At 47.1% G+C, this 24,840-nt stretch overlaps 1 long non-coding RNA gene across 1 annotated transcript in view; it reads right to left on the reverse strand.

Moving 5' to 3' along the window:
- Positions 1 to 1,051: 1,051 nt before the first annotated feature.
- LOC134481608 (uncharacterized) overlaps positions 1,052 to 24,840 on the reverse strand; it is a 28,875-nt gene continuing 5,086 nt past the window's right edge. Inside the window, exons 2-3 of the long non-coding RNA XR_010057316.1 lie at positions 3,103 to 3,245; positions 1,052 to 1,195 (exon numbers count right to left, since the gene is read on the reverse strand). This is a non-coding gene — a long non-coding RNA (uncharacterized LOC134481608). The remainder of the gene's footprint in view (positions 1,196 to 3,102; positions 3,246 to 24,840) is intronic.

The raw sequence follows: 24,840 nt of genomic DNA on the forward strand, positions 1-24,840 counted from the left end.
GGAATACCGCAAGTCTATTAAAAATTTCATCACTTAGAAGTTCAATTTCTCAGTAAGTCATCTCACACTGAAAGAGGATCGTTAGCACTAAGTATTCTCAGAGCAGTTAACCTCTTTCTCACTTCCCTAGCTGACGTCAGAAACTGCCTCATTCTGTGGCCAATGGTCAGGTGGGCCATGGAAAACTCATGCTACTTTCTCCCACCAGAGAAATCCGTCATAGCTGAAGATACAAACACAGAGGCAATGACCTCTGCAGAAACTGCACAATGGTGGGGGAATTCAGCGCAGAGATGTGGGGTTGGACATGGAGATCCTTCAAGGCTGCTGGAGTTTTCTACTCACTTGAAGCAATGAAGGCTGAGGATTCCATGTGATGGCAGTTTGGGACAAAATGTATAGCAAGTGGATTTTCAAGCAAGTGCTAATCCTAGGTTAGCAGCTCAGTGCAATTCCTGATGTACTATTGTGATTGTACCCTGCTTGTGACGCCGAGAGAGATCATGCAAGCTGTGTGTCTAATACTTTGTTCTCCTCCAAGACCTTTCAGTGAATCCCTTTAGCTTCCTGGCAAGATTCTAACTCAACTTGTGTTCCCATCTTCCTCCCTGGTTTGAGACCACTTCTCTTCCTCGTAGGCACGTGCTCCAACTGTGCTGAAACTCATCCAACTCCCTGACTGCTATATGTAAGCTTGGACCTCAGTGACCCTGGACTACATTATTCTCTCTCTAGAGCACCCTGCTTCTTGCTTCGACCAAATGCCAGCCTTGGCATCCTTCATTCTCCTGGAGTGTTAGCACTCTGTGTCACCAACACACCGGATCCCTCACCTCAGCACCTGTTACATGCTATTTAAATTGCTGGTTACCAGTCTGTCTCCTAGCTAATGTGGCCCCTGCAGCCCTTGGGTGTGTCGAGAAGGATATCTCCGACTGGAGATGATAAATCTCCCATGGCAACGTTTGCCCAACGATCAGAAAAGAAAGGAATTGGCCTTATGTGGGAGGAGAGGAAGACGGACATAGAGATTGTTCACACTTGAGCCAAAAGTGGAGATTTAATTTAATGATACAAGGCCACGTATCCCCCCACTCCTTCCACCCATAGGTGCCTGCCCTTGGGTCAGCCCATTGCCCAGTTTTCTTCTTCCTTTGAGATGAGCATGGTGTGTCTGATGTGTGTCTCACAATCCCTAAAAGTGAAAGGAAAAGTGAAGCCGGTCAGGTCTCCAGCTGGATCTCCTTGCTGTACACCCCACTCACCTCCCCTGCACCAGGTCCTGCCCTGTGATCAGGGTTTAACATGCATCAGTGAAACGTCCTCCGATCTGAGCTGATCCTTCTGCTAATACAAAGTGGCAGCTTTTAAATAGGGTGGCCTCCGATTGTCACTTCCAATCACAGGCTGTGCTGAGGGAGACTTAGAAAGACTTAATCGTCTTAAGAAAACAAACAGAGGCCTTTCTGCCGAAAAGCAGTGTGCCCACAGATAGACAGATAGACAGGACAAAAGCTGGCATGCCCAAGATCTTCCTGTAATCCACCCCACACTGCACCAGCACTTACAGACCAGGGCCTGGCGAGTGAAGCTGACGAACTCGACGAGCCCCTCACCCTTTCCAATTAGCGTCTTGTTCCTGCTCGCTCCCTCTTGCCGTCTGCCTCCCTGTGTGCATCTGGCCCTTTTAAAGGCACAAGGTATCTGCTGATAATCCCTACACAACTCTCAGATGGCCTCAGACCATTAAAATTTAGAATATGACAGATGAAGAGAGAAATCAGGCCTCTGGGAAGCCTAGTCGAATGCCTTCATTCTGTAAGAGTGGGAGAAAGTCCAGTTAAGAAGGTAGAACCATTGGCAAACAGACAACCAGAGAGAGTAGAGAGGCCTTCTGGTTCCTAGCACAGTTCTCTTCTGCTCTAACAGTGCTGTGCACCCGCACCTCCAAGGTGTGTGTGTGTTGTATGTGTATGCACGCATGCACATGTATGCATATGCTTGTGTGCACATGTGCTTACATGCATGTGTGTGTGCCTGTGAGAGAGAGAGAAAGAGACACAGAGACAGAGAGAACACACACGCAGATGTTTATGCCAGGATGGCTTCCCCAAACCACTTCCTACCTTATTCTCTGAGACAATGTCTCTTACTGAACCTGGAGACTGACCTTTTCGCCAGACTAGCTATCCACCAGGACCCACCTGTCTCCACTGTGATTTGTAGACACACACTCAGCTTTTTATGTGGATCCTGGGGAACCCAAACCCATGTCCTCCTCACGCTTGCATGCCAGGCATGACACCCCTGATCCATCTTCCCGACTCTTCTCTTGGGGACTTTGAAAAACTCTAGACTGCCTATTGAATGTCCCAAACCCTAGAGTTCCGACTGTCTGGGGCTTTGGATATCACTGGCTTTGTGAACTTCCTCTGGGACAAAATTCTGACTCAAAGGTCAGAGTCCATAAAGATACTCCATGTCCCTCAGCTCCTCTTCTATCTCCTGAGGAACCAGTGTGCATACATAGGGCTGAGGGGAGAGCAACTGGAAGTCGCTGGTCGGGGGTGGGAGTGAGAGATGGAAAAGCACTCAGGAAGAGGTTCTACTGCTCAAGCCAAAGGACTCCAGCTAGGAAGTCCTCATTCCTGAGAAGACCTTGTCCACAGTGTTCAATCTCACACTGCCAGTCATTGTTGCTGGGTTGGGGAACTTGATACTAGAGACTCAGGATTTGTACCAGAAGTCGTGAATACACAGGCTTCTGTTCTGGGAGAACACATGTAAAATCCCTTCTGAGCTTTTCAAAGACACCTGCTTCTGAGACTTCTGAAACATCACCCTCTGGAAGTCAGACTCAGCCGGGCGAGGGGCTGAGTCACATGTCCCTCAAGCACAGGGTGTTGTATAGTGTTTGGTTTACTGCGGCTATTCTAGGCCTGTTGGAGGCAGACACAGAAACTCTGAACCCGAAGGTAAGTAAAGAGCCAGAAGTAGACGTGGTACAATAGGACAAAGAAGCCACGAGCAAACCAATCTCTAAGAGGGCAGCTGGGCAAATGCCCTAAAGCAGGCCCACACCTGGTAGATCACAAGACTCACCCGAGAGCTTGTATCGCTTAGACCCTCTGAGTCACCCTCTTCCAGGCTGGCACCTGGGGATCTGCACCATTTTGTAAGCGCCCCAGGCATTTCTGTGTCTGCTCAGGTCTGTCCTTTCTGCATGAGGAAGCCTTCAATCTGAGCTTGAAGCAAAGTAAAGTAATTTGCACAATGTGACAACTGGCTGTCCTTTGTCAAGTCACCCTACAGCCCTTGGCCTTTTCTCTCACCCAAAGAAACCATGAGAGATGGCTATAAACAGGCACAGAAAGCACACCCCTTCCCCACGCATCAGGAGAAAGTGAGCCCCATCCCCACCCCCATCGTCGGAAGCTTTGGGAGTTAGAGGACGGGCTTCAGTATGCCTTGGTGGAATCCAGAGTTTGTACCCTGTTCTTCCCTATTCTGGTCTCTTCGGGATGAGTAACTGGCTATAGAGACTGACAGGAGGACTTCCCCCTTTGTCATGTGTCTCCCAGGATCAAAGGGCAAGGCAAAGATTAAAAAAGCCACTATGAACTTCCCCTCTAGCGACTCTCTGGCCCTTACACCTACTTTGCTCATTGTGTGATCTGGCCCAATCCTCTTGGTTTGAGAAGTACCTGTCTTATGCCTTTTCACCCTCACTGAGAGTCCAGGATGAATATGAGCAAACGGCCCTCAGCCCCGCCTTGCTTAAGCTGGTCCTGGGCACACTCAGCCTCTGTGAGAAGCCAGGGGCCTTCCTTACATGATTCTTAACAAAGGCACTGTGGGGGAGTTCACAGTTAGGGCAGAAAGACTTACGGAAGGTGAGTGACTGGAAACCCACAAATGGAGTTAGTTGGATGGTGCACACTTCCCACTGGCCAGGAGGACTAGATATTTTCTCCCAAGCTCAAGTATCTGACCCGGACCCACATTTTGGAGCTGAGACCTGAGTCTTCTGCCTTTCCTCAAAATGGGACTTAAAATCCAGTCACTGACAGAGATGAGCTCAGTCTCTGCCACTAAGAAGTCACTTCTCATCAGATCACATTTTATCCGATCAGTGCTACACGCTCACTATCAAGTAACATGGGCAGATAAAATAACGCTTTTGTCCAGGTGTATCCAACTGGGGCCCACGGGCTGCGTGTACCCCAGATGGTGATGATTGTGGCTCAGCATATTTGAGGGTGACATTATGTGGCAACAGCAAAAGGCTAAACGTGACTGCTCGTCTTTAGGACTGGGCACATGGGTCAACGGCAGTGTGCTTCCTTTGTGCTCACAGGCTCCTGGATTTGATCTCCAACGCTATAAATACATGAAGCCAAAATAAATAACGTTAGCTTCTTAAGTCAATGTGTCTCCCCGGAGGGAGTCATGGCGGACACGAATCCAGACAGAGAGCGGAACTGGTAAAAATATGTTCACACCGAAAAGGAAGTTAGTAACTCTTTGAGAGGCTTCTCCTAAATCCGTTTATTTTTCTTTCATTAAGTGGCTGGAACGGGGGACCGAGGTAAGAAGAGCGGGACTGGAGAAAGGCTCTGTTAAAGACAGAGCCAGCGCGAGTATCTCCACCTAGACCAAGTCCAGAAAACACAGGGTCCTGTTTACCCAACGGAATCTCCGGATCTACAATCCTTTTGGGGAACCCAGCTTTCACACAAAGAGTTGAAACTCCCTAGTGGTGGATGAGAGGTTACAACTGAGCCTCAAAGGGCTGGACCCGTGCCTGTCGCAGGAGAAGCCAAAGGAGATGAGAAGCTGCCATCCCCTGTGCTGAACCCTGCCCTCCCAGTTGCACCCTGGCTGTCCCAGTACAGAGATCTGTTTCACAAAAACCTGAAAACCTGCCAAAGCCATCACCATGCCGAGCAGGTGAGCGGAGGGGCCCCTGATTCCGAGCCTGGGAGACCCTGATTTATGTCAGCCATCCTGTGAGCAAAGCTGCCTTGTCAGACTGATCAATGGATAAAGGGAGTTGCTAAGTAGGGGCGCGGTTCCTCGTTTCACTTTTAGGGATTCTCGAAATGAAATATCACTAAACTCCATTTCAGGGCGCGACGACGTTAGCATAAAAGCACCTTTTTAATACTTTCTTGAAGCTGGCGAACAGGGAGGGGGAGGGACAAAAGTGAGGGGCTTTTCCCGTTGGTTCCCAGGGAAGATACATCCAACCAAGTAGCTCTGGTGTGATATGCTGCGCTGGGACGTTGTGAAGTTGCAGGGCCCTGACCTGCGTGGGGGAAAGACCAGACGCCATGGATACGTGGTTGCTTGCTCATTCTGGGACTGAGCTCAAAATGGCTGTGTAAATAACTCAGCCAGGGAGGCCTGCAGAGCAAAGCACTGGCAGTTACTGCTCTATGAAATATGCATTAATTACATTAAACATTCAGTCCGAGACTCAGCAGTGCGGCCCTCTTTGTCAGCTCTTATAGAGCGCAGGCAGAGAGGCCAGAATGCGACGGCAATGGCCTTCTGTAAAAGGCCCCTTTGCTGAATGTAGCACTCCGACCTTCTCCTCAGATGTTCCTTGTGTGGCTTGGGGGTCCCTGCCCAGAAGCACAGTTGCTAATGAGGCCAGAGCCCACAGCTCTCACTCCCTAGGATCCCCCACCTCTGCTCTGCCCCTCAGATGCTGCCCACCGTGCCTTGAATCTCAGCCGGGCATCTCTCATGTGTGTGGCTGCTCACAGAGGAGCTGGGTGTGAATGTGGAGGTTCAGCAGAGCCTAGTACCACAGCAGAAAAACAACCTCTCTCCAGGAAGAGAAGATGGGCCAGCTTAGATCATTGCCTGGTAAAGGCAAGGACTAGATGTGTTAACAACATGCCTTTGGAGGAAAGGTGGGATGGGGGTTGACACACACCCGATGAAGAGAAAGACATGTACGTACATGTACATGATCTGTTCACGGATTCACAAACAGAGAAAGACAGGTTCACACGAGATGGAAAAGGAAAGACCCACGAAAGATGGAAAGAGATGAACATGTGTTGAACATGTGTACACACAGAGAGATACACAAATTCACACATGTGACACGCCAATTTACTTTTCTATTGCTGTGATAAAATACCAGGACCAAGGCAACCTACAGAAGAACGTGTTTATTTGGGTTTATAGTTCTAGAGTTAGAGTCCATGAGGGTGGAGCAAAAGCACTAGACAGACAAACGATAGGAAAACAGCTGAAGCAAAAGTGGAGGCCTCACATCTTGAACTCAAGCATGAAGCAGAGGAGGTGAACTAGGAACCACTCAGGTCTTTTATCTCTCATAGCTGGCTCCCAATTCCTCTAATGAAGCCATCTCTCCTAAGCCTCTCCAAACATCGCCAAACAACCGGGAGTCAAGAATTCCAATGCCTGAGATTAGAGATAGATAAATAGGTAGATGGATGGATGGATGGATGGATGGATGGGTGGTTGGGTGGTTGGGCGGGTGAGTGGGTGGGTGGATGGATGGATGGATGGATGGGCAGGTAGATGGATACTTATACAATGTAAGAGGGAGGCTCACACACACATATACATGCACAGTCCCATATAACAAAGAGACATAGAGGTTCACATAAGAGAGACAGCCAAAGAGACTCACACAAGATGTTTCTGTATACACAAATATGCATAAACAGATTTACACACTGAGAGAAAGACAGAGGCAGAGAATTTCACATAAGATGGGAAGTAACTCATAATAGACCCACAGCGCCCGCATGTGTGCGCACACAGACAGACAGACACACACAGAGACAGACAGACAGACATACACAAACACAGTGGAGAGGGGAGAAGGGGCAATATGCATATGTCTGAGCCCTTTGGTGGGGCATTCCCTTGGTCTTCTAACTTCTACAAGACCAAGCAGAGCAGCAGAGGCACTCTGGACCCTTGTGTCACCTGCCAAGGAGGGCTGTGTGGTTTCCCTCCCCATAGACTGCCTGCTGTGGCAGAATCAGATCACCTGCTCCCTGAACCTGCATCCTTCTGCTTTTGATGACACGATTCCAGCCACAGTGCAGAGGTCTCAGAGGACAGAAGGATGCCAGTTGGAACACAAAAGTGCCATGTCCCTGGTTGCATATCTGATCATGTAGTCACTGTTTGGAAAGGACAGCTCTTCCCCATGCCTTCTGTATGAGTCCTTCAGTGCTCTCACGAGTAATCTCGTCGTCTTCAAACCGTTCTGTAAATTTGCACATTACCTTCCTTCTTCCAGTAAGCTTGTAATAAACATCTTTATGCCCCCTTCTGCAGCAAATCGTTTGTTCATCTTCGGTCTAGGGAAGGCCCAAGCGGCTCACAGCCCACAGCGGAAGATGGTAATCACACAGGTGCTGCTGCAGTGGAGGGTGTGTGAGCCAGTCCCATCAGATTTGCAGAAACTGTTGATGGGGCAGTGGGGTGTCAGAGACGGGGGACTAGGAAAACTGAAGCTGAGCTCAGAAGTCCTGGTGGCTTCTTGGTGAGAGGCCACAGCGCTTGTGCTCCAAGGACTGATTGCAGCCGCAGGAGATGGGTCCCTCGATACATTCTATCATTTAAAGAAAAAAAGATACTTTTTTCTTAGTGTAATCATTTTGGATTATTTGGGGGGTCCTATAGTTGAGTCCTTCATTTTGGTATATAAATCTCCAGACTTCATATAGAAATCAAGGGGTTTTAAAAAAAAGTTGAACTTATAATTTGTAATACTGTGTGTGTGTGTGTGTGTGTGTGTGTGCGCGCGCGCGCGCGCGTGCAGTGTGTGTGTGTGTGCAGTGTGTGTGTGTGCAGTGTGTGTGTGCAGTGTGTGTGTGAATTAGATAATATATATATATATATACATACACCTTCATTTATTCGACCCATCCATTATTGAACGTCTAGACAATTTCTCAGCTGAACACACAGACAGCATAGCTACAGAGCATAGCATCCTTGAAGCCGCATCCTCGCACAGCGTCCCAGCACACACAACGTTTTGCATCCCTGGGACTGAGTGCAAACATGGTTTAAGGCATCTGATACATGTTAGCGTTTACCCATCCAAGTGTACTGAATGAAGGGCTCTCCTCTCCGTTCTGTAGCCAATATATGTTTTATGCCGTTGCGGCATCTGAAGTCCCCAAGGGGCGTTTCTGTAAACGAGCGCCAACTTCCACGATCACCAAGCACACAAAAGCAGGAGGAGTAAGTCGAGGGGGACACGAAGTGAGGGAAACTAGCAAGCAGCCGGCTCCTGCAGCAGCGAGATGCTTATCGTCTCAGTAAGCTCCTGCAGTCAGAGTTACAGCCACTGTGTCTTCATAAAGGTGCGGAACAGCAGCCACTCACCTGGCCACCCTCAGAAGCAAAGCTTCCCTGTGCTGTGGAGAGAGGCACGGGAGTGGGTCCCTAGAGAGAAGGTCCCTCTCTCTGCATCTGTGATGCTCTGCATCTGATGCTGTGATCAGGTGAGACCCACGAGGGACAGCTGAGTGATTTCTTTCTCCAGAGTTTCCAGGGCTTGCCCCTATATTTATTGTTCAACCATGACATGAGCAAAGGAATGACGTTTGCTAGTCTCCCTTTCTTGGGGCAAGCTTTAGAAGTGGCAAAACCAAGGTTTCCGGGGAGGTGTGGTAATCGACTTATTTGAAAGTTCAACAACATGTCCGAAAGAAGAGGGGTGTGGGGAAATGCAGCTGAGGCCAGGGACCTGAAAGCAAGAATAAAGTTGGCCAACAGTCAGAGACTTCAGCCTCATCCACACGAACATTTCCTTCCAGACAGATGCAGTTTCAAACTTAAATACACAGTCGGGGAGGCGAGACCTCTGCTTTCAGGGTTGGAATGTGGAAGGAGCCCCACGGCTTTTGGGTAGTCTCTGACAGAAAGATGGCTCTGCAGTCTAGCTGCAGGACTCAGAGGCTGGGTGGATCTATGAACAGCAACTATGACCCAAGGTTGTAACAGAAGCAGGTTTCACCAATCCTCAACTATTGGTGCAGCAGCACCAATCCCCCCACCCTACTGTGCGCACCGGGAAAAGGAAGTTGCCGCTCTGCAGTTTGCCGTTTGGGAGCCTCATATTTTCAGCCATGACTCTTTTTCTACGGATCCAGGGTCAGGGGCCAGGGGTCAGGAGCCAGAGGTCAGGGGCCAAGGAGATGATTTGGTTGTTAAAGTGCTTTCCAACAAGCATGAAGACAAGCAAAATGGCATGCACCTGTAACCCCAGCACTGGGGACGCAGGGACAGCTGGATCCCCAGGGTCTAACACTGTTCAGCCCCCTGACACTGCACACAGTGGGTGAGCACCTGCTGATTCTGCACAGCGAGCGCCCAGCACATTAATACTTTCTCTTTACTTTCTTTCCCTTTTTGCCTTGATTTTGTTGTTGTTGTTGTTGTTGTTGTGTTTTGTTTTGTTTTAGATTGATTTATTTTATTGTACGTCTGAGTGCCTTATGTGAGCATGTGTACCATATGCATGCCCAATACCGTGTGTGGTATTGGATCTTTTGGAACTGGAATTAGAGACGAGGCAAGCTGCCATGTGGGTGCTGGGAACCAAGCGCTGGTCTTCTGCACAAGCAACCAGTGACCCTAAACAGTGAGTCCTCTCTCCAGCCCAATGCCACTGTTCCTTCTAAATGACCTTGTTCCTCTAAATGGAAATTTTGGAGCTGGAACCATATTGCACTGCCCTGTGCAGACCTTGGGGAAGGGACCACGTGAACTCATGACGCTCCCTCCCACTTCTGCACATGGAAGCTCACATTGTTTACATTCTCTAAGGATAATTGCAGTTAATTCAGAACCTCTCATCCCTCTTCCCTATCACTACAAATGAGTTAACTGCCTGAGCCCCCACCCTGCACATGGGTATCCATTTCAAAATGAACTCACTTCCTGAAGAGAAGACGGCTCCAGAGGCTCGCTGTAGCCACCTACATGTAGGAGCCCAAAGGTAACATTGAACCTGTGACCTCAGATAGCTCAGAGAACACCAAAGATCGCTGCAACTGTGATAGCTTGTTCTGAAGGCCAAGACTCACCCCCTGTGGAGGGCAGACAGCAGATTTCCCATGAGAAACTTTCCTGGTGTCTGGATTCCTCTGCAGCCTGACCTTAAAGAAGTGAGATAAAGGCTGGACGGGGGAGGCGTTATCAGGTGGGAACTTGGGGTGAAGGAGATAGCTTGTCTGAGGAGGATAAATTACTTCCCCATTCCTATCATGTGTCTTTAATACTTTACGGATCCAAAGGTGTTCCTTTTTGGCTGACTTTGGGAGCGATCTGCATTTACAGGAGCATAGGCATGCATCTCTATTTATAACTGGTGGAATAAATGTTAAATGACCTGCACTATTACAAATTGGAACTTGAACACTTACGTCAAAGATGAATTCAGAGCTTCTAAATAGAAAAATACTGAAAAGGACAAAGTCATTTGTTTGTATTTGAGTTCAAAGGTCACAGCAACTTTCTTTTTGGTCAGTGACGATGCAGCGTAGCATGTGGCTGTGCTTCTCTTCCCAAGAGAATATGCCTTGGAACCCAGAGTTACAGAAGACAGGGCAAGAAGAGATGGATAGCTTGGATCTCTGCCTTCTTCACTGGGAAGGTTTCTGGAGGATGGACTGTCAGACAGCAAGGGATGTCTGGTTCCTAACTTAGCCTACCAAACCACAGGGCTTAGTTTCAAAGAACATGAACGGCTACCCCAAGTTCACCCTAGCTCTGCCTTCCTCTCCATAAAAAGCCAGCCGAGGGGCTGGGAAGGTGGCTCAGTCAGTGACGTGCTTGTAGCACAAGCATGAGGAGTGGGTTTGGATTCCCAGCATCCCTAAGAAAAGCCAAGTGTGGTGGCAGGCACCTGTATCCCTCGCACTGGGGAAGCAGAGACAGGCAGATCCCTGAGCATTGCTGGCCAGCCCGTCCTGCCGGATTAACAAGCACCGGGTTTGGTGGTCCGGTGAGAGGCCCTGCCAAAGAATAAGACTGAGAGAAATAGAGGAAGATATCCGATATCAATCTCTGACTACCATACCTACATCCACACATATGCACATACCCATACACACATATGCATACACACATCCTCACATATGCACATATGCATACACATGCATACACACATCCGCACATATGCACATACCCATACACACACATACACACATATGCATACACACATCCGCACATATGCACATACCCATACACACACATACACACATAGGCATACACACGCCCGCACATATGCACATACCCATACACACACATACACACATAGGCATACACACATCCGCACATATGCACATATGCATACACACGCACACACACATAGGCATACACACATCCGCACATATGCACATATGCATACACACGCGCACACACATATGCATACACACATCCGCACATATGCACATATGCATACACACGCGCACACACATATGCATACACACATCCGCACATATGCACATATGCATACACACGCGCACACACACATATGCATACACACATCTGCACATATGCACATATGCATACACACGCACACACACATACACACATGCACACATACACACATATGCACATACAAACACACACATCACATGCATCTCTCTCTTTCTCACACACACATACACACCATACCACGTACACACATCACACAAACACACATCACACCATACCACGTACACACATCACACCATACCACACCATACACATATCACATATACACACCACACAAATACACACATGCACATCACAACACAGCATACCACACACATACCAAACCATACCATACACACATCACACATACTCACACCATCCCATATACACACATCAAACCACACAGTTATCACACACCCATACACACACACCATGCACAATACACATCCACACACACTACACACATATCACACATACCACACACACAATACACAACGTGCACACCATATATATATACATATATATACACATATATACATATATACCACATACATGACACATACCCTATACCTCATATTCACCATACATATAGCACACACACACACACACACACACACACACACACACACACCCCAGCTTTGACTATAGATATATGCTCTCTAATGTATAGGGTGGCCAGGACCATGAGTCGACTTTAAGGCAGTGGCAAGAGTGAGGAGGGAGACAGCAGATTAGAAGAAGGGAAATCCTAGGGCTGCTTCCCTGTTGCCTTCGCCAACGCCCCTCAGTTCCCTGTCAGAGATCTCAGCTAGTCACCTGACGTCATGCCTCCACCCCTGAATGTGCAATCCAGAATAATGTTTGACTCTTTTATTGCACCATAACCTGATGAGAAAGACACTGAAACTTTATCTGCCCTGTACCGGATTCATCCTCCTCAAGTCAGCAGCCTGTGACCACGAAGAATTTGTCCCCAGCCTCGTTAGCTAATTTGTCACTGTGTCTCATCATCCACCTTGCCCTTCCTCTGCCACCTCAGCTGCCTTCAGTGCCCACACATGTGGCATCTCTCAATCTGTGGGAAAGAGCTGGCCCCTGACTCCAAGGAGCCCCATAGAGCACACCTTCAGAATCAGCAACCTGGTCATCCCCAGCCTCACCTCATGCGATAGAAGGGACCCCCAGAACCACTTCCTAACCAAGCTGGGCCACTGGTTTAAGAGGCTGGCTCCTATGCAGCCTTCTAAAGACAAAACGTCGACCACTCCCGTAAGCACTACCGTCGCTTCCTTCCCAAAGGTGGGGGCTTGATTGTTGCATTTTCAGGATGACTTCGAGTAAATTTGAGTTCCCAGTCCTCTGTAGGCCTCCCAAAGCCGCAGAGCGCCTGCACATCGGCAGCCTTCTGATAGATAAAGTGGGCAAAGGAAATAGGTAGGAAGAAGAGAACAGCCGAGAAGGAAGCCGCAACCCCTGGAGACAGCGGTGACGGCCGTCCTGGCATCCATCCCCACCCACCCCAACCAGACCTTCTCTGTTCACATTCTCCTGCCCTAAATTTGCAGCAATCCAGGTGTTGTTTGCAATGTTGTACCTTTGAACCAAGTTCTCTGATATTTTGTTCTCTGATATTTTCATCCCCGAGTCTCTCGGGATGGCGCTATCCTGTTGGCCTCCTTGACCTTCCGCATTTCCTTGGCTTCCCCTAGGAAAAGTAAGTCCGTTTCTGACATTTGTCATTGCCTACCTTGCTATCTTCCTGACAGTTCCAGCACACATACAAATTGTACATTTTTTTTCACCACCTCCACCTCATTTTTCAACAAATTACCTTTCTCTCGTCTTAGTCATCCGAGCGTCTCCTTCAGTGACCCATGGTACCTGCACACTTGAGAATTCCCTGAAGTTATCTGAACCTCGGCTCCAGACTCCTCTTTATTTTCCCAACTTCGCCTCCCTTATCTCTTTTACGCTCTCCATACTTTGTCCTGTAATCTCCCAGCTGTGCCTGGTGCTTAATGCCTGATACACGTGTCCCTCTGCATTGTGAATTCCCTCATTGCCAGGGATGTATGCCGGATGACCCCAGGGTTTATGTTAATTTATGGTTTGAATACTTTTCATTTCCACCCATGGTCTTCATTTCTTCCCTGACTTCAGCCTGAGAGGCTCCTCCTGGCTCCTCTAATGCTCTCCAGACGCTCACTGTGTCTTCACGCCATGGAGGAGTGACAACGAATGCGGCTTTGATTCTTCACTCAGGCCCAGAGAAGCGAGTGATGACCTCTCCCCAGAAAGCCTTGCCGAGGAGGAAGTGACCCTTGTGAGTGGCGGGAAGGAACCTCTCTTCCAGTGTCTTATCTGACCATATGCTGCAGGAAACACAAGGCAAACGCAGAAAACAGCTCCTCTCGGCTGGGCTCTCCCCAGCTCTGCTGAGTCCATGCTGTCAGAATGGACCTGGCCCCAGAGTCGGGGCCACTGAGCCTCACCCTGGCCATGTTCTTCTCCCTTCTCCCCAGGCTGCTCCTTGGTGTTCACATCTGTAAAAGGGAAGCTCATCATGAAGGCCCTTGCCTGGGACCCCAAATGGTTCACTGTGACAATATTCTCTCTGCTGCTGTTATCATCGGGACACCTGGACTATCCACAGTCACCCCTGTCCCATCCACAGCCCCCCTCACCCCCGTCCCACCTCGTTCTTTTCATCTACTTTAGAGGGTCTGTTTCTTCCCCCTTCCTTCTGCTCTGGGGCAATCATGCTGTCACTAAGCAAGGTGCCTCTCTAGTCTTCCAAGGGTGATTTAGGGTCCTGCCACCATTCACTTGGGTGTGCAGATGGCTGGGGAACATTGCGGGACAGTGGGAGAGAGCCACGTGTCACTCTGTGACCTTGAACCTGTCACTTTGAGTCCCTCTGCTTCACTGGAAGAAAGGACCCAAAGTCAGGTTTGGGGATGACTAAACAATGACACTCACAGAGGATTATTAGGTTAATAGTTTACACAAAGAGAGTCAGCATTTGTAGTTTATAAATTTAAAAGGGTTTTTAAGATGTGCTTTTAATCATGTGTATGTGCCTGTGTCTGGGTGTGTGCTTGTATGTATGAGCACACAGGGCCATGGAGGCCAGAGGTATTGGATCCCTTGGAACTGGAGTTATAGGCAGTGGTGAGTCATCTAACATGGGTGCTGGGAATCTAAGTAGAGTCTTATGGAAGAGCAGTTCGTACTTTTAACTACCGAGCCATCTCACCAGGCCCAAGTCTCCAAACCTTAAACAACAACAACAAAAAAAACCCCCAAAATATTAGACTCTATAATTGGACTTAAAAACCAAACAGTGAATTAAAGGGTTTAGAGCAGTGGCTCTCAACCTGTGGGTTGTGACCCTGTGAAGGTCAAATAACACCATCACAGGGGTAGCATATCAGATAGCCTGCATTTTAGACATTTACAATTTATAACCATAGAAAAATTACAGTTATGAAGTAACAGTGAAAACATTTATGGTGGGGGTCACCACTATATGAGGAACTTATTAAAGGGTCACGCATTGGGAAGGTTGAGAACCACTGGTTTACAGGACGGAGGGTCGTGTCTAGTTTCCCTACAACCACCAGAGGTGCAGAGGCTTCTGCGCCCTAGAAACACACACCCAGGTCTAATGTGGAACTAGGATCTCGAGGTTCTGACCAGCTATATTATTTTGTATCAAAACCTCAGTTTCCATAGAAATGTTGGTATTTTTTTTAATCTTGAGTGTAATAACTAAGAAATGTTTCAGAGCAATCCCTCTGAAGTGGGGGTTTTCGACCAGAAAAAGCGTATGATCTTGGAGACCCTTTCTTCTCGGTTATAAATACAACTTGTAACCAACCATGAGGTGACCTAGTTTTAGATTTCTCTCTGCCACTAGTATGTGATGTGTAGCTTCTCTGGCACATAATACTTGGCCAACTCACACAATCCAGCAAGCCTCAGATCTTCCTCACAGGTAAGGGGGCAATGGGTAAGAGAAGCTCTGTCACGTAATAGTATGCTTCAAGGTCAGGATTCCACACCCCAGTGCACTCGGGGGAACTGTCTCAGCGGCTGTTAGAGCAAGTGATCAGACCTAGATTTCAGGGATACCTCAACACCTCCTGGGGGCTTGGAAGGCAAATCACCCAGCCCAGCCAAACTGGAACATGTGGACAGTTGGAGATTTTGCCCCATGAGAAGCAACCCTTTGAGGGGCTCACCTGTAACTTCCTCTAAACAAAAACCAGCTTTCCACAGAGCAGATGTATACCACCATGAACGCACCTCTGCTTCTAAGAACCCTGCTCTTGCAGTCACGACATTGGCAGGTCTGGATTCATGCTGGCTAATTTGGAGGGGCGGGGCTGCCATTTAAGGAAATAAAAATGACTTTACTCTGAGACAGCATCAAAGACGAACACGTTTGCAAGACCCGTGGTCATCAGAAATATTACACATAAATCTTTAATCCCCTCATGCCACCCAGAGCCTCTCCACAAACATCTGGGTGAGGGGGTAACATCCAATCTGCAGAGCTCTGAGACGGTCCCACAACCCGCCCACCCTTGCCACAATGCTTGGATGAAAATAGTAAATACTCCCAGTACTTAAGGCTGGATTTGGATTTTTATTTCATTTTAGTAAAAAGGTGGGAGGATTCAAGGTCAGCTCCTTCACTGGAAGGCCACACTGGGCATGAACATAGTGTATCCTTTCTGAACTCTGTGCTCCCTGTTGCCCTGTTATTGGAAAAGCTATTTGACAAGTCGAGTGCCCAGAGGCTCAAACATCTGTCTTAAAGAAAGGACTGGACATCAGACTTTCACGGGATGATCAAAAGTCGCTCTCCCTTTCCCTGGCTAAATGGGAACAGGGCAGGAGGTCTGACAGGGACAGAAATATGTCTGTGAGTGACGTGAGAAGGAAAAAATAGCTGGAGCTGTCAGAGGCTTAACCTTAGAGTCAGCTTGGCCTCATGAAGAAAGCCCTCAGTCAAGAGTCGCAGGTAGCCTGTGGTCGGGAACTGGATGTACCTCGGTTTACCCACCTGTAACTATATTCTTCCTCACTTTGGAATTAGTTGGCAATAAAGTCATGGCCTCTGGGGTGTGACATTGAGACACTGCCTGTGCTGGGACATTAGTTTTCTGCAAGAGAAGGTACTTAAGGGTTCTGGACACCCATTCTGTGATTTAAATTTGACCAAAAAATAACAACCAACCAACCACAAATGAACAAACAAACACCACGCAACAGAATGTTTCAAAAATGCAGAGTATAACTTATCACCAGCCTAAGGAAGCCAAGCCTGAAAATAAATGGAAACCATGATTGTGATTCGGTTTTGTCCAGTATGAGAGAAAGCCACGGTTCCAACAAAGATTAATTAATTAATTAATCAATCAATTAAAATAAATAAATAAGAAAAAGAATTAAAAACCCTGGGGTTCCTGCCCCTCAGAGTGTATAACCAGGGGATATCAGATGCTACCCTATGACCCTACGTACAGGGACCTCTCTCGAGACTGTACCTGGAGAACCAAATAAGGAGTGAACAGAGGAGGAAAACGCCAACACATGACTGTGACACATTTATTATTTACAAGTGTACTCATTCATTTTCTGTGTGATATGATTGGGAGAAGGACAGCTCTGTGGAGTGGATTCTCTCCTCTCACCTTCTCACGGGTTCTTCTGGGGGTCAACCTCAGGTCCACGTGGCTGTGTAACACGTACCGTTACCTGCTTAGCCATCGAGCCCGCCCGCTTGTGAATTTACTTACACTAAGCGAGTGTGAGCTCAGAAGCAACAACAGAAGATTAAAACTGCCCGTAGTTTTTAACTACATGGGTTCTGAAATCGTGGGGTGCACCACATGTTACAGAATACACAGTTGTATAATGTGCTGGCACCCCGATGGGGGCTCCCTGAAGACACCTCATTTGTTAGTCATTCCTCCTGGGCAAACTGACGGATAAATGCTACATTCCAGACATCCATAGTGCCTAGTCTCTTTACCTGCGAAGTGGGAACACTAGCTATTACCCCTTACTTGAGCAGACTGAAGGAGGTGACTTGGAAGGCCCACAGATACAGCCGTAGTGGCCAGAGGAGAGCTGTTAGGATTGTCCATTATTGATCCATCTATCAGACATTGTCAACAAATTACACACAAAATATTTAATTAGCATCAATGTTTATAAGTCGGGAATATAAAATTAGCATGAGTGCTAATTTATGCCAACGCTTAGCATAAATTAAAATTGAATAATTATCATAATTACTCTAGAGGAATAATAGATTGCAATAAGAATAAATGGTAACCAGGTATGGCCCCACATGTCTGTAAGTCCAGCTACTTGGGAGTATGATACAGAAAGAGGGTTACCGTGAGTTTGAGGCTGCATAATAAGTTATAGGCCAACTTGGGCAGCTTAGAGAGACTCTGTCCTCAAACTAACACATATACACTATATATAAAGACAAAACATATATATATACACATATATATATATATATATCATGCACACACACATACACACACACACACACACACAAACACACACACACATTCTTAGCATATACACAAGGCCTTAAATTTCATCCCCAGCATTTGAAAGGGAAGGACAAATATGAGGTAGCACAGGGAGAATCTAGAGGCTTCTCTAAGAAGTGCAGGCATGTGTAAGACTCCAAACACTTGTGGAGAGTTCCAGAAGGTCCTGCCCAATCCACAGTGGGAAGGTGTGAGGCCCAAAGGCAGCCAACAAAGCAATGCATTTGCTGTTTCCTTCCCTGGGCATTTGGTTGAAAGAACAGAATGTCCTTAATCTCAAAGCCTGAAAGGTTTATTAAAGGATAAGGAAAGTCATCAGAGAAGCAGGACCAAGGAGCAGAAAGTCCCCCACCTTCAGGACAGGACAGCTGAGTCCTGGGTCTCCCTCATCAGCTTCCCTACCAGTGCAAGCTTGGATAAGGTTCTCAACTTCTCTAAATCTGGTGCTTGCTATCTGAGAATCAAAATGTGTCATGGTTAGGGTTATTATGAGCAAAACATGATATTCAACAACCAGAAATCTCACTGATGGTGCGGGATCTGGTGTGTGCCAGTTTTAGGTCTGGTCCTACATAATGTAATGTACTTAAAGAGGCTGAGAGTATGTCCGGTCAGTGATATTAGGATGCAGGCTGCCCTTTCTCTCCCCCATGGGATTTCTGGGGTCTGTCTCCTCTTAAGCCCCATTGCAGGAGACCAGCTCAGCTCCACACACCAGTCACTGGCTACCTAGTGGGGCTACACCTGGTTGGTTAGCCTGCCCAGCTCCCCCGAGATGCTGCAGTTGAATACACAGGCCAGAGAGTGAGGGGAAGTGTACTTGGAATCAGAAATGTTAGAGGCCGGTTCTCCCCTCCCTGGGGGTCTTCTCTTGGCTTACCCTGCCAGAAAGGATATCACCTAGGACCTCCAGCTTGAGAATTGCAGCCAGTCCTTTCTCTCCCATCTACTGGGTTGGTTTTTCCACCCCCCCTCTCTTTCTGTTTTTTTAACATGCAAGTTGCCATGAAAATTTTGCTAATGAAATATTTGCTCAGAAGTCTGCTCTGGGCTGGGCTGATAACCTATCTGTGTTTGAGTTTGGCTGCCCATATTCTAAATAACCATCTTCTGTCTGTTTAGCTTATTGATTGGTTTGGCAAGAAAAGAAGCGTTGTCATCAGTGACCAAGGTCACACTAAACAGAACAGGGAGAAGGAGGAAAGAAGATGAGCCCATGGGTTCGGGAGGCAAGGGACACCTAAGCAAGTTTCCTCGAAGGGACAGATCAGCTCATCTAAACGGCCTCTCTCCCTTCCTCACTTTCAATTCCTCTTCAGCTGGCAAGAGACAGTGTTGGCAGAGGGGACCTGGATGGGGGCTTGAGAACAAATGTGTAAAGGTGAGAGGTGAGCAGATGGTGTCAACTAAGAGGAGGCTGCCTGGCCATGCCTGGGTGGACATGTTAGGAAGAAGAGCTAGGGCAGCTTGGCTCCATGCACTGCACTAAAAGGCTTTCTGATGTCTCTGCTGACAGCTCTGTTCACGTTGTAGATAGAGGAGGGACGGGGGTTCAATTAAGAAGAAAATCAGCGGGCAGGTGATCTCTCTGGCACGAATCACGGAATCATGGCCCCAGTCACTGTGGCCCACAGCAGGTGTGATTTACAGGGGCTGGAGGCTTGGCCTTCTGCTTTCTTCTGGTTCGTTCCTTGACTGTGTTTTTGAAGAATGACAACTACTGAGGCAGAGGATATGAGGGGGTGACAGATGGGCAATGTGGGGAGTGCCTGACTGAACAGAAAGAAGCCCAACCTGGGCTATATAGAATAGGTCCTGCTCTACCCCAATAGCTGTAGGACCAGGCTGAACTTACTTCTCTCCAGAGCTCAGTATCCACGTTTGGAAAAGAAAAATGATTCCATATGTACTCAGAGTGTCTGTAAGAGGAGAGAGGTTCCATCAAGCAATGGCCAGGGCCGCCGAGACACTGGAGAACACTGTTTTGGATCAAGGGTTTGCTAAAAGAGCACCCCAGTAAGTTTCCTCCCCCTCCCCACCTTCATGGGCAGCCCAAGCAGGGTGCTCACACACTCCATTCCCTGAACTCAGGCCACAAAGAGGTGCCAGGCACACTCAGCACGAGGGATGGAGGAGGGAGCCCGTGGTGACCATGCCTCATCTGACATGCTTGGGAACTACAGTGTTTTTGGATTTCAGACTTTTTGTTTTTCAGCGTTTGGAATATTTGCAGATATGTGATGTCTTGAGAACAGAACCCAAATATAAATGCAAAGTGCGCTCGTTTCATATGCACCTTACATACAGGAGTGGACGGTAATTTTCTGGTATTTGTAGCACACCTGTGTTGCTGACTGAGACTTACCCCATGACGTCATAAGTGGAGTTTTCCACCCTGACCACACTCTTGGTTCTGAGGAAGTTCCAGCATTTGGAGCACTTCACACTGTGGATTTGGGGACTAGAGATGCTCGAGGTGTACAGGTTAGACGCCCATGTTCTTGAGGAACTCCTTGCATTGTTCAAGTCTTTAAGAGAGACATGGAAAACACATCTGTCTGATCACAGATGATTCTGAACCTGGAGGACGTCAAGACATGGCGGCCATTTCTTCCTAGTAGAGCAAATTAGGTTCTGAGAAGATGCTCAGAGGTGAACGTAGCTTGCCAGGCGGGCACCAAGTACGCTCTGCTCAGTCCTCCTCTGCTGCAGAGCAGTGTGGGGTAGAGTGAACCATTGAAGCTGGTGAGAGGGAGGGACAGAGGGCTGAGGCGGGTGGCTGTGGACCTGGCTGCTTCTCTGGTAGGAATGTGGTGATCTGCTGTTTGTTGTACAAAAGACAAGACAATGTGGAAATCCCTTAGAAAAAAATTTGTTTTTAATTTGTTTGCGTGCATATGCATGTGCTCCACAGTGTGCATGTAGAGGTCAGACGATGACTTTCGGGACTCAGTTATAACCTTGCGCCCTGTTGAAGCAAGTTTTCTCTTGTTGCTGCTCAGCTCCAAGCTAATGGGCTTATAATCTCCCAGCTGATTCTTCTGTCTCTGCTCCCATCAGACCATGGGAATAGCTGGGATTACACACCTGAACCACTATATCTGTGCTTTAGTTGGGTGTCAGAGATCAAGCTCAGATTGTCAGGCTAGCATGGCACACGCTGGGCCACACTGTCCAGCCGGAACAGTACCACTCGCATGCTGTGTAAGAAGACGCAGTAGAGAAGCTGAATGCTTCTTGCCTCGTCTCTTGAACAGTCTAAGCCTTCGCTAAAGGCATTCTCAAAGCATTTCCCCGTTTTAAGGTTTACCACACAAATACAATTCCTGAGGTGCTTGGTGCTAGCAAGATGGCTCAGGGGTTAGGAACACTAACTACTCGTCCAGAGGACCCTAGTAAGAGTCTCAGTACCATACCAGGTACCTCACAACTGACTGTAACTCCAGTTCCAGGAGACCCACCAGCCTCTTCTGGCTTCAGGAATGATCCTCACATGCACAGTACACACACACACACACACACACACACACACACACACACACACACACACACACACTGAAATAATTTCTGCTTGCCTATGAAAAGGTAAAATAAAAACAAGTGCACTAAACTAAGAGTGCTTTTTCAAAACCCCAGCTGAACTTTGTCTCTCTAGCCACCGAAGCCACCATCTCCAGAGAATGACTGAGCTGCCTAGGAGACGGCTATCAGCCCGTCTCAGACCCAGACTGACATCATCAAGTGGGGCCTGACTTCTTGGCAGAGGCTGAGCAGCGGGCTGGGCCCTCACAGGGCTGATGTTGATAAGTCAGGGCTGCTGTTGACACATGAAGCTTCAGTGGCCCGACCAAACTGATCAAATAGAAACCCAATTTCTGAGCTGCAGGGTTGGGTGGGCTAACAAATTACATCGGAGGCTTTGCACGGAAGCCCTTAAGGAAGCAGAGCTGTTGGCCTGAACCTGTGTCTCTCTCCCCTCCTGTCTCTATCCGTCTTCCAAATCCATGACCTTACCCAGGACAGGTGATGATGGAGGTGACCCTAAGGATGACAGCAAGGGTCAGGATGGACCTTGTTGGTCCAGACACTCATCTATGTCATTCTTTTTTTTTTTTTTTTTTTTTCCGGATCTGGGGACCGAACCCAGGGCCTTGCGCTTCCTAGGCAAGTGCTCTACCACTGAGCTAAATCCCCAACCCCATCTATGTCATTCTTACAAAAGCCCCCAAAGTCACCGGGTGGTCACTCCTCTCTACAACAGGACCTTTGTGCTGTATTTACCACAGAATCTTTCGCCTGTAACGACTTTTATTTTCTGGCAACTCCTACTTGCCTAAAATACACCATGGTGCCCAGAGCTTTTGAAATAGATGAAAATATGCAAAAAACCTTGCTCTTGGCACCTGGGACTCGACTTCTTTTTGTGCTCAGTCGTCTCCAGCAAGTGAGAAGCATCTCAAGACCATTTTATCCTTGTTCAGGATAAAAAGAGAAAAGCCAGGAAAACGAGAGCTAAGCAGAGCCAACCATCCTCTTACACGGCTTTCTTGCAAACTACACCCAATGAGTCTCTTCCTATCACCAGGAAAATAATGAGTATGCCCTAACCCATGCTAGAGGGGCTTCTGCAAAATTCGTCCTTTGGGCAAGCAGCAATGTCTTTGTGAATGACAGATACAACTTGAAATTATATTCAAGTACCTCTGCGTTTTACTGATCCAATTGTCAAAAATAAAAATTTTAGGTAACTGTAGGAGAGGGTAAGAGTAAAAAGATCTTAAAATTCCTCAGGAAAGGTAAACTTTTGCAACTTCTACGAAGAACAATTTGACCAAAAAATCTACATAAATTGTGTTTATGTCCTTTGAACCATTGTATTTTTCAGTTTGTTTTGTGAATGTCTTAAATGTTGTACATAAGCATTTATGTGTCTTGTACATGTTTGAAATAGCCCATACTGCAGAAGTAAATTGAAGCTCCTTGGGACAATGGAATATAACAAGGTCCCATAAAACCTTAAAGACAAATAGCTTTCTATTAACATGCCATGATCCTGTATACATTGTGAAATAAAGAGGTATATTGCATGCATATAAATATGCACTCAATATTAAGGGATATATGTATTAATGTGTATGTGCACACATATACACACATTCTTATACGATAGAAGAGATAAAATTGTGTGTCAAGAAAATTGTAAGTCACAGAATAGAAAAAAACATGCTCCTGGATATGAATTTAAAGAAGTTGAAGATATGTGTCTATGTGGAAACTACATGTGGATATCCACGGCCACGTATTGAAATTGTCAAAACATGGGAGTAGAGGTAGGCATGGGCTACATGTAATCCTAGGGCTTGGACAGCAGAGAAGAGGATTGTCAGAGGCCATCCTGGGTTACACAACAAGACTCTGTTTCAATGATAAAGAAACTTACATGCATATTGAGGAAGGAAATGGTTTGAATGAGAATGGCTTACATAAACTCCTATGTTTGGATACTTGGTCCTCAGTTGGTAGAACTGTTCGGGAAGGATTAGGAGGTGTGGTCTTGTTGGAAAAGGTGTGTCACTGGAGGGGGCCTTTGAGGTTTCAAAATTCTCCAGCATTCCGAGTGCACTCTCTGCTGCCTGCTTGTGGATCAAGACGTGAGCTCTCGGCTGTTCCTGCAGCCATGACTTCACTCTGCCATGTTGGAACCACATGTCCTACTAAGCACTTTCCTTTATAAGTTGTCTAGGCCATGGAGTTTAACAAGAGCAACAGGAAAGTAACTGAGACGGATTCCAACTACAGGAGGATCCAAGATAAAACTGCAGAAACAGTAAAAGAGCATGCATTGCCACACATCACCAGGTATCACCACGCACTGTCATGCTATGCACTGTCACACATTGTTGCTGCATACTGCCACACATCGTCACGTAGTGTCATGCATCACCATCCATCACCACACATTGCCACACATCACCACGCATGCCAGGAGAATAGAAAAGGTAACAGGAGAAGATGCGTGATGGAAGCAGAGATTTTAGGGCTATAAAATACAGTCAGTCCATGCTACAGGTCACATGTTGTTATACATTTGTCCAAACCCACGGAGTGTGCAGTGCTGAAAGAGATCCTGGCGTAAGTTATGGACGTCATGTGGTAAGGAATTGTCAGTGAGGGTTCATTAGTTGTTACAACTGTGCCACCCAGGTGGGGATGGTGATAACGGGGAGACTGCATGGGAGGGGCAAGTAGAAATGTCTGTACTTCTGCTCAGTTGTGTGTGTGTGTGTGTGTGTGTGTGTGTGTGTGTGTGTGAACTAAAATTTGCTAACAAATATTAGGTCTGTGGAAGTTATTCATGCATTTATTTGAATATACTTAAAATATTTACATATATGTCTGTAAGACACTGAAACTATTTCTTATGCTAATAAAAATTTTGAGGTAAGTATCAGGTTAAAGTATTTTAAGGAAAAATACATGCTATTGTCATGAATGTGGATAAACATGAAAGTAAATAAGTCTTCCTAAATTGGACTAACTTGGTCCTGCTTAGATAAGGAAATGATGAGGGTGGGGTAGGGACTATCCTAAGAATGCACGAATGGCTCGACATTTGACAATAATCAAAATGATTTAAATGTAGCCATCTAAATAAATGATCAAAACCATCCTGTTGTCGACTAGAAATCTGTATTAAACATTATGTTTCATGATGGGATATTTAAAAAGTTTCGATAATATCGAACCAGAACAACAATCTTTTCTCTCT

Source organism: Rattus norvegicus, chromosome 13, assembly GCF_036323735.1.
Source record: "Rattus norvegicus strain BN/NHsdMcwi chromosome 13, GRCr8, whole genome shotgun sequence".
Taxonomy (NCBI): Eukaryota; Metazoa; Chordata; class Mammalia; order Rodentia; family Muridae; genus Rattus; species Rattus norvegicus.